The sequence below is a fragment of the Convolutriloba macropyga genome, chromosome 13 (assembly GCF_964194025.1).
Source record: "Convolutriloba macropyga chromosome 13, txConMacr16.3, whole genome shotgun sequence".
In the NCBI taxonomy this organism is placed as follows: domain Eukaryota; kingdom Metazoa; phylum Xenacoelomorpha; order Acoela; family Convolutidae; genus Convolutriloba; species Convolutriloba macropyga.
In genome coordinates this window covers 23,406,032-23,416,999 of record NC_134480.1, presented here as the reverse complement: position 1 = coordinate 23,416,999, position 10,968 = coordinate 23,406,032, and the positions used below count along the sequence as shown (strand labels likewise).

Below are 10,968 nucleotides of genomic sequence, written 5' to 3'. Positions count from 1 at the left end.
CCGACCCTCTTGAGGGGGGAGGAACTATATACTCAACTGGGTTTTTTTTTGTTCAGTGAATTTTCGCCGCTCGATATATTCATCGTAGAGAGTTGAGACTGGTATCATTAGAAAGCTCGTTCAGCGTAGAATATGGAATTAAAAAGATTTTTTTAATTTTCGTTTTCTACAGGGAGTTATCGAGGCTTAAACTTCTGAGAAAAGAAGAGTGAATTCACGTTGTTTTTATTCACATTTTCCGGAATTTTTGCCTAAATTTTCGTCAATTTTGCTAAAATTTGTTATAATTTTTAAGAATAGTGTCGTTGATTTCATTTTTGAAGACGAACAAGCATTTTTGATTGTTTTGATTTAATTTTTTGGTCAAAAAATCTGGATAAACATTTCAAAATTTAGCCTTTTTCATCAACAACAGCACGAAATAAGCTACTTTAGTCCACTTTGATTAAATTTGCCTACAGTACACCCCCAAACAACACTCATACAATCTTTGTAGACTCAGAGGGGGGCTATTTCTACTTCAGAGTCCGCAGAGAGTGCCTTGTAGTTAAAACTTTGCCGTTTTTTGCTAACTTTACTCGTTGATTATCAAAAATGCAAAATTTATTTTGAGTTTCAACTCAGAAATTATCTATATCTACAACATTTGAAAAATCAATTGTTCTTAACGGACAATAAGTATTAACAGGGGTAGTTTTGGGCCATTCTTGGACTGTTACAATCCAAAAAAAAATCGGGTTGTAATCAGTCGGTCTTTTTTTTTTAAAAAAAGACTTTTTTTTTAATAATAAAGAACAGAACATATCAAATCAAAGCTCAGGAGTGATAGGTCCAACCAATTCGCTTGCGAAACAGCTCCAGGCTAATTCATTTAGTTTTTTAATTGAAAGTTTATGGTGGTTTTTTTTTTAAAAATAATTGACTTTTCAATAAATAATGGCTTAATTAACTTTTCCTCTATTTTTTTCTTAATTTGTTCAACTTCCAGCTTAGTGTCAGCAAAAAAAGACTGCTTCTTCTTTCTACTGAGTTAACATTTATTCTCGGTTGCAGTTTTAAGCCTGAAATTATTGTTTTCTGGCTTTGATACTACAGGATTTTAGATTTTTGTTTGTTTTGATATTTGCCAGTTTTTCATGTTTTCTAATTTTGTCACATTATCACATTATTGACAGTTCTCATGTCACCTTATTAGCATTCAAATTAAAACACAATTGAACATATTAAAATCTTGAAAGATATAAATCATCGATCATCGTTTTAATGGCCTCGACGCCTCTTTCTTGAAGAAATCAATTGAATTTTTTAATTTTGTCTTAACTGTCATTTATACTTTGTCGTTTCGGTCGTATGAAATTTCCTGTTTAGTGATAGCTTTCATTGGCTTTTCATGGAAGAATAGAAAAACCGATATTCTGATATTAGCAGATAGCTGATGGCTTTTATGACTTTCAAACCCATCGTTTTCCAAAATTAAAAAATAATTTTTTAACTTCGCAATTTTGTTCTTTTTATGTTTCTTTTTGTTACCTAATCTCGTTAGTTGATTACAGGTCAAATATGACATTATGGGTGTCAAGGGAATAAAAGGGATTAGTGTCCAAAAATCTTTTTTTTAAAGATTTTGTTATGACCTTACTGGCTTCGACACCGCTTTTTCACAAAAAAAAATTAAATTAATTTGATTTTTGTCATATTTGACGTTCTTTTTGTAGATGCAAGAAATATTCTGGATAATTACAGGTCTCGAGGGTTTCTTTTTCATGAAAAAACGACGATATTTAAATAGTTCTTTTTGTAATTAATGCCTTTCATGACATTGAATGTAATTTTGTTTCGAAAAAAAAATTAAAAGTATTACATACTTTAGCACTCCGCTTTTTTGTCTACTTGTTACCTAGTCTTACTAATGAATGGCCACGTACTACATTATAACTGTTTGAAGAAGGCGCAATCAAATATATTTTGAGTGCCAAAATTTGGCTTGACGGTTTTGACAGCGTTTTCTGGCAAGTTTCAATTTAAATTTTGTTTGTTCTTTGTTGTTCTTTTTAGCCGCTCTAAAAAATGAATAAGGTCAGGTCCTAATGCCCTTCTATAGAAGCAGTGGTAATCGCAAATTTGTGGTAATATTAATTTATTCCTAAGGGTATTTATTACTTTGAAGTTAATTGTTTCAAAAAAAAGTTAATTTTTTTTACTTTTCTGTTTTTGTTCTTTTTTGTATAATTATTACCCAACCTTTCTATGGACTGGTCGCATATGTTTTGTGGTGATTTTTAAGTTATTTTTGTTTAGTTTCAGGTTTATCTGACGGTATGTTGACTTTGTTATTAAATTTAGTTTTTAAGAGGGACATAAATTTTTTGATATAATTAATGTTTGTTGTTGTTGTTGTTTGATTTTGCTGTTCGTTTTGACTCGCTCTCTTAATATTGACATATTACAGCAATCTAATGCATCAATTTTTACTCCACTGAGTTATTTGTTTTGGAGGTTATCTTATCGTTCATACGGAATTTTTTGAAAAAGACTTGGGCTTTTTTGGGATTCGCAAAAAATAATTTTTGGGTTTTTCTATCTGTTCCTCATTTGGTCGCCCATCCACAAAATTGTGGATGGGCGGGGTCGGAACCTTATGTGCCATTGCACATTACCGAGCCGCCTTGTTTAGTTAATTGACAGCCCCCGTCAGACTCAAAGGCTATTATTTAGGCGCTCTCATTGAAGGGCCGTGAAGAATTTGAATTGTAGTGAAGCGGTCCTTCAACGACTCGAAGAGGAGTATTGAAGAGATGTTTTTTTTTGCGTAGGATATAGTTGTATTTCGATTAGGCGAAAGGAATTTTTGTAGCCAAAAGTTTCGGACAAGTTTTGTCGTAATTAGGCGAATACCAATTAAAACACTTAAAGGAGGTACTGCAATATCCGCTTGGTAATATGATGTAGTCAAGGGATGATAACAAATGGCTTCGTAAGAGGTAGCTTACAAAAACAATAAATTTTTTTTTCGAATTTTGAGCATTTTCATGATGTAGAGAAACTCCAGCTCCCCCACTTCCCAATGCGTGTTTGTTCAATTGGTATTTCTAAATTATTTACATGAAAGCTATTGATACATAATTTTAAACATTAACTATTCTTTCCCCTTTTACTTGAAATGAAAAGCATTGGCCGTAATAGCACTGAGTAGAGTAAAAGCGACGCTAAATCTAGAGATTAGTCGTTGTGCATGTACTTTTTAGCAACTCTGTTGCGTGTGAAGACGGCTGTTAGGGATACTTGACAATTTTAAGGCATCGACTTGGTTTTGAAGTACCTCTTTTAAGTATTCTAAAAGGTATTCGCTTAATTTCTGCAAAACTTTAGTTCAGAATTTTTGCCAATATTGAGTTTGCCTAATAGACCACCCCTTTTAATCAATTGTATTGTAATGAATTTTGACGCAGGAGATGAAATGTGTGCAAAAAATTTGTGATTTCTGTTGCAAGTAAATTTAAGAGAGCAACGGAAAGAATGACTTTTTAATTGCTCTCAAACAAAGTTTGTAGCAATTATATTAGTCCTGTGGGTCCTGTCGATTTGACTTTTCGTCTTCAAAAACGAGATAAACAGGTAGCGCACAGCGGGCATTAAGTACTCTTGCTTAAAGCCTCGCAGCTCAAACTTTTGGAGACTTATACTTATGGTGTTAAGGGCGGTTCTTAGAGGTTAAGAGAACCCCTTCCCCACTGTTGCTCCCCCACTGTCCTTATTGCTGACTAATTGCAGGATCATGTTGCTAGTTTTGATAGAGAGAAATAGAGTGACAGAAATTGATGTGTGAAAAAATTTCTCAAAGCGATCAAAGTTCATTATGTTAAAGTGAGGCTTTTTAAAGCAGTTTTTAGTTTGTCTATTGTTTTTTAAAGGTTTGAAACGTCTAGTAATTATTAATAGCCGCACAGCGATAGCTGGGGCTATTATTGGCCTTCTCTTGGTTTTTTACAATTCAAAGAATTTGAATTGTATTGGGGCGCTGTCTTTTTCTTTAAGATCTGTTCACACATTTTCATGATTTTTGAAGTCAAATTGGAGTAGTGATTTTGGTCACGCCGAAACAGTAAGTGGAGCAAAAGAGCGAGTACTTTTGCGGCGTGAAATTTTTTTGCTCTAAATTTGTTTGAACAACGGTGTTTGAACAAAAATTCGCTTTCTCGCTAGTGTTTTTTTGTTCACATGCGGCCATTTCACTTTGATTTTTACTGTTTTTTCGATTTTTTGGATCGGATTTTTTTCTAAGTGGTTTTCCCAATCCATTCATAGTCCGTTCTTGGTCTAGTTTTCTATTTAGTCAATGAAAATTCTTTGAATTGTACGTCAGGACTTGTCCTGCTTTGTATTTTATTTCGTCGTCCTGATTTTTGTTACGACCATATGACGTCACAGCCACTTTTTGTTCATTTGTTCATGCACTTTCAACTGAATTGCATGTGTGATGTCATTTTTCGCTCTTAGTGGAGCGAGTTTTTTTGTTCATGCGCGTTATTAAATTTTTGGTCACACTTGACTTACCTCACTCGACTTCCTCAATTCGAAATTGACTTTTATTTACTTTAATTCAAAGAGATATGGTCAAATTGGCGTGTGTCACTCTAAATGAAGGTTATTTGAGATCAGCTAATAGAGGCAGCAATAACTTATACAGATTTTTAATCAAAATATTACATATCAGTCTTCAATGAAAAGACGAATTTTTTTGGTCTGTCTTTTTTTTACTGTTTTTTAGACTGCCGATCTACGAATCTATTGCGGCTATTTTCTGGCAATCTGCCAGCTATGTTATTTGATTTATTTTTATTTAGAGCGTGCCTATTTTGTGGAGGTAGGGGTTGTCGCAATCTAGAAATTGAATTGTACTGATGCTCTGTCTTTTTACAATCCAGGAATTGGATTGCATTGGGACTGTCTTTTTGTAAGACTTTTATTCCATGACTTTGATCTTTCAAAACGTGATACAGGTAACGCCCAATGGGCATTGAATTTTATTAGAGGCCTATAGCTGGTTTAGTAAGTACACTTGTTTTCAATTTTTCTTTATAAAATTTTTGTAATGTTCTGAGTTAGTCGATTTTTATGGACCAACGAAACTTGTCTAGCTCTTTCAGAAGGATTACTAGTCAAATTGGAGAGACAAAAAATGGCTTTGAACATATAAGCATTGCGAAATTGGGACACTTTAAATAGATTTTGATGTTTTCAACTTCAGTATTCAAATTTCTCGAGTTTGCTTCATTGGCCATTAGTCTTTAGAGAACAATACAACCCCCTTCAAGGACTGTACATGGTTAAATGCGCATTCATAATTGGATCAATGCTGGCTTTCAGAAAAAAAGCTTCATGACTTCTAATTTTTGTTTTGCTTAGTTTGATTTTATTTTCTCCACTTTTGAGACTGTTTGGTTTTTTGGGCTGACATTGTTCGAATGATGTGCTCCTCAGATAAAATAATGCTAATTCTTAATTTCATTCTTTGGATTGTATTTCGGGACTTATTTAGGTATGTTGTTTAAAATGTTTTAACATTGTTCCCTGACTTTGATTTCTAATAACGGTATAAGCAAAAAACGACAAATGGGCACTCAGTTTTAATAGAGAGACATAGCTGGCTCTAGTAAGTACAATTGTTTCCAAATTTTTGAAAAAAAAATGTTTTTTTTGTGAGTTTATCAATTTTTAAGGCCCAACAAAACTTTTCAATTGCTCAAACGAAGTTTGTAGCAATTATATTAGTCCTGTCGGTCTTTTTTGATGCGTTTTTTTGCTTGACCAATTTGTCGTCTGAAGCATTTGACTTTTCGTCCTCCAGATCGAGATAAACAGGTAGCACCCAGTGGGCATTAAGTGCTCTTAGAGACTTCCAGCTCACTAGTCTTCAAGTTTGCGATTCAAAGAAAATTGTTTGAAGACTTATACTTATGGTGCAATGAGAGGTTCTTAGAGATTGACCCCCACCCATGTGTTGACCCCCCCCCCCCACTGTTGCCACCTCATCAGTCCAACGGCACACGACCCCCTCCCCCCCCCCACACACACACACACTGCGCTGCGCTCGCTTACGCCCCTTCAATTCAGCTAAAACTAGCCTCACTAAACCGTGCCTAGATACTGCCGAAGCGAACCGCTCGCCAGTTGTTTGAGAGCAATGCGCTCGACGTTAGTCGGTTATGTTTATGATTTCGCAGATGGATTACTGGACAGATTGGAGAAACAGAAAAATGGATTTGAACAATATTATTGCCAAATTTTGACACTTTCAATCGTCAAACAACAACTGTGCGACAGTTTTTAATGATGCTTAATTAGACCGGAAAATGGAACAATAAACCCTTTCTCATTGGAAACACACAATGCAATCTCTTACTCGATTCTGTAAGTACTTGTACTATATTCACCCGTGAATTTGCAAGGAAGTTCTTGGTAATTATTTTGCCGCTAAATCGAGTGAAGAATCACAGAAGACACAGAAGAATTGCCAGGGAACAAATTAAGACATTGGGAAACATTGAATCTACTAACAAATACAACGATTGGAGAAAAGATAAAGCTAGCATTCTGGTGAAGGAAAAGGCTCACTATTTCATACTAAATTTAGATCTTATCTCTTCGCTTGGCCTTTCTATACGATAAGAAACTAAAAACTAAATCCGTAAACCTTTGTTAAAGCTCAATTGAAGAGAAAAAGAAGTTATTCCCCGTGTTAAATAATTAGAAATGAAAAATTGAAGAATCTTATCGCTTGATCATTATGCAAATATCACGCGGGGACATCAAAAGGGGAACATGGTTTTAATCAGCCTACAATTCAAAGTTAAAGGAAAATTAGAAACTTCACGAAGGTCGTGAAGGAAAACTGAATTTTTTTCTCCAACGAAAACTTTATCAACAACCATAATCAGACAAAGGTGGTTATTCAATTCAATTAGATCTTAACTCTAAAATACTTCAAAAACAACACAACCATACGTAAAGATAAAAATGAAATTCCGAACGTCGTTTGACTAATCGATACAAATGCAGAACATTTAACAAAACGCACCGCTAAAAAGTTGTGCTTTAACCCTAGATCTCAAATATGTTCATAGTCAAACCAACAAGATGCAGCACGAAACAGTAATTTTAACAATTGTAGTGGGGATATGATGGGCATTTATCGATTTAACACTGTCTTTTACGGATTTCCTGATGTGGAGGCCAAAATTCGGAGACTTTAGTTGTAAGCAGAAATCAAGAGGAACATCTGAACTTAGTAGGTAAACATCTAAAACTATTTAATTATTAAAATCAGCGGAGCAGTCCGGCTAAATGCCACTTTTCACAAAATGGAATCACTTGATTAGGTTATAAGTTTACTCAAACTCGAATTAAAACATGAAGACAAAAAAAGCGGAAATTCAAATTTTCAAATAAAAAAAAGCTAAATGTAGTACGCGCATTGTTGGGTTCTCTTTGTCACCTCGCGAAATTTATGCATGATTTAGCACAATTCTGCAACCCATTAGAACCACTTCAAAAAGGCACAAATAATATACTTGGACTGAATCGCTGAAGGGCGAATGGCAAATGTTCCGACAAGCAAATCTTGGAGCACGCCTAAAATGCGACGCGCTGGTTAAGGAGCAGCATTCGAGGAAAGCAATCAGAATGGGTAGGAAACAATTGTCTTAGCGTCTTTTTTCCTCAATTCTAATAAAGTAAGAAATAGTGCTGATTTATTGGGAAAGCAAGTAGTTGTCAGTCTGCACAATTCAAACACCATTTATTTGACCAAATATTTACAATAACTACAGATCAGCCAGCGCTCTTTTTAATATTGAATGAACATCGATCAAACAATAAATTGGCCGACTCACAAGATAGATTGATCGATTACTGCCTTTTGATTCTTCGTTAGAGTATAATTTTGTATTAGCGTAAATTTTGCGTAAGTTAGCCGTAAATTTTTTTCCAGCGGCACTTTAAAAGATCAATAGTCTACAATCGTGACAGAAAACACTACAAAAGAATGATAATACCGAAGATGAGCGAAATGATTCTAATGAAATGTTACACTTACAAAATCGTTATAATGATGCAATTGACCTGAATTATTTGTTAATCTTCAAATTGTTAATCTTCAACTAATTAAAGAACAACTGTGCGACCGTTTTTATTGATGATCAATTAGACCGGAAATTCGAACAAAAAACCCGTTCTCATTAGAAAAAGGCAATGCAATTTCCTGCTGGATTCGGGTAGTGCTTGTAGTATAGTTAACAGTGATTTTGCAAGGAAGTTCTTGTAAATGCTCTGCCGTTAAGTGGAGTGAACTTGAACGGCGGACACTGAGAACACTCGCTAAAGATCAAACAAAGACATTGGGAAAAATTGAATCGCGTATCAAATATAACGATTGGACAAAAGTTAAAACTAGCAATCTGGTGGTGGAAAATGACCTACATTATATAATAGAATTAGATTGTATCTCCCCGCTCGGCCTTTGTATACGATAAAGAACTGTAAAAACTAAGTTCGTCAAACTTTGTTAAATGTTTATTAAAGAGAAAACGTACAGTTAATTTCCGTGTCTCATCATTAGAATTGGAAAATTGAAAAATCTTGTCGTTTGATCGTTATGAAAAAGCAAATATCACGCGGGGGACGGTAAAAAAGGGAAAAGGGTATCAATCAACCTACACTCCAAAGTTAAAGGTGAATTAGTAAACCTTCGTCGCGAATGTCATGAAAAAAATTAAGTTCGTTCATCATAATCAGACAAAGCTGTCACTCACTTCAGTTAGCTCTTGACTCTAAATTACTTTAAAGACAAGAAATCAATACCTAAATATAAAAATCAAGTTCCCAACATCGATTTACTAATAGATACAAAGGCACATTTAACTGAAAACGCACCGCAAGAAAAATTGTTTCTCAACCTTAGACAGGAATAACCGAGGAAATTCATGTTTTAAAATCACAACAAATGGAAAATGAAATTCCCGCATTTTTGGGTTTTGTTCATCACCTCGCAAAATATATACATGGTTTAGCATAATTCTGTCAACCATTTGAACCACTTCACAAAAGTCACAAAAAATACTTGGACTGATTATAACGAGCAGTAGCTTCAAGCTATTGAAGAGCGCATTGCAGATTTTCCGACAAGCAGCCGTTAAAACACAAATCTTAAAACACGCGTGAAATTTAAACGCGCTGGTTTATGAGCAGCATTTGAGGAAAACGATGGATGGGTAGGAAGCAATCATTTTTGCTTCAGGTTTCCTCAATTCTAATAAAGGAAAAATGGTGTTGATTTATTGGGAAAGCTAGTCGTTGATTGTCTTTTGAACAATTCAAATACTAATATTTTGACCAGACATTTACATTAACTACAGATCAGCCAGCGCTTGTTTTATGTCCTCTTAAATATGAAAGAGCATTGCTCTAACAAATTATAAAATGGCAATTTCACAACATGAATTGATCGATTACTTCCTTGGATTCTTTTTTAGAACGTTTATCAGTCTCGAAAAAGGGACTTGTAGATTACTTATCTCGCAACCTTAATACAAATCTACTTAAAATCAAAACAGCGACAATGGCCAAAATTAGGCTGACTGCTGATCAAATTCTATAAAAAACTGATACGTTGACAAAGCTCCGCGAATACATATAAAATAAATCGCAAAATTGCACTTCAAACGAATTCCAAGCATTCTGTTTTAACGATTAAGATAGCCCCGCAGATACCATCACTTTAATAAATCACTTTAAAAATTAATAAATCACTTTCCAACTACAATTGAGGCGTTAAATCGAAAACCGCAATTAATAGTATAAATAACCACCTGCTTACAAATCTTCTGTTTTCTGGCTCAATTAACTTTGCTAATCATTCACTTCAAACAAATGAAAACATTTGAAAATATTTCAACTAAATGTCAATCTTCAGACGGAGCTTGACGCATCTCACTAAAAACCAAATCTCCCAGATTACGCCTCAACGACTCTGACTGAGTCCGACAAAGGTGCACGCAAACTCCTTTCGTCACAGATACAGCTGCTAGAGCCTCTAATTCACTGAGCAAACTCAGCTCACGTTCTCCGCATTACACATCGAACCCTCTATACGACAATTTGACTTGGAAACCTTAAAATTGCTTGAGCAGAACTTCCTCGCAGTTTTGGCAAAAGCGACATCTTGAACAAAATACGCGAGAATCGATTGACAATTAACAAAGAGAGACGCAAGCAGATCTCGCCATTTATAGAGTTTTGAGCGGGATTTGAAGGTCAGGAATGTCTGCTTGCGTATTTAAGAAAATTGGCAATCTAGCGTTTTATTTATGTTGCTAATATTTAGCCAACGCATTGCACCCCCCCCCCCATGGAAGGTGTGAAATGACCGATTTTGCATCATAAGGATTGTGGCCATACCTTAATAGGAACATCATCGTGACGCCGAAGTGCAGGCCATGTAAAAAAACTGGTGAAAACTTAAAATCATTTCTTCCTCGCTTGCGTTGAAAAACTCCCAAACTCCTCGCTTGCAGTTATAAAATCCCAATCGAGGATATTTAATTCGATTTTTTGGACTTTTTTTAATTAGTACTCAGACTGAGATGAAACTATATTCGTTGGTTTGCGTAGAACGAGGTTCCAAATTTAAAAAAAAATGATGGACGATAACATCCAAAAATTTTGAAAATTGTTTTACGCGCGACGTTCCTAGATATTCGTTTAGATCAAGCACACCGTCTAATCTATCGGCAAATGCCACTACTTTGCGTTTTCATATTATTATTATTATTATTATTATTTTTAGTTTGAAACACCTGATCTTGACTGAATTGCTTAAAATTAGATTCCTGCTGTTCGAAAAAATTTTCAAAATGATCGCTGATTAGCTTTCATTTTTCAAACACGCATCTTGTAAACAGAATGCATCAA

At 34.7% G+C, this 10,968-nt stretch overlaps 1 protein-coding gene across 1 annotated transcript in view; it reads right to left on the bottom strand.

The window, feature by feature from the left end:
* Nucleotides 1–10,968, bottom strand: part of LOC142352139 (putative carboxymethylenebutenolidase) — a 273,385-nt gene that overhangs the window by 153,505 nt on the left and 108,912 nt on the right. The window lies entirely within an intron of this gene.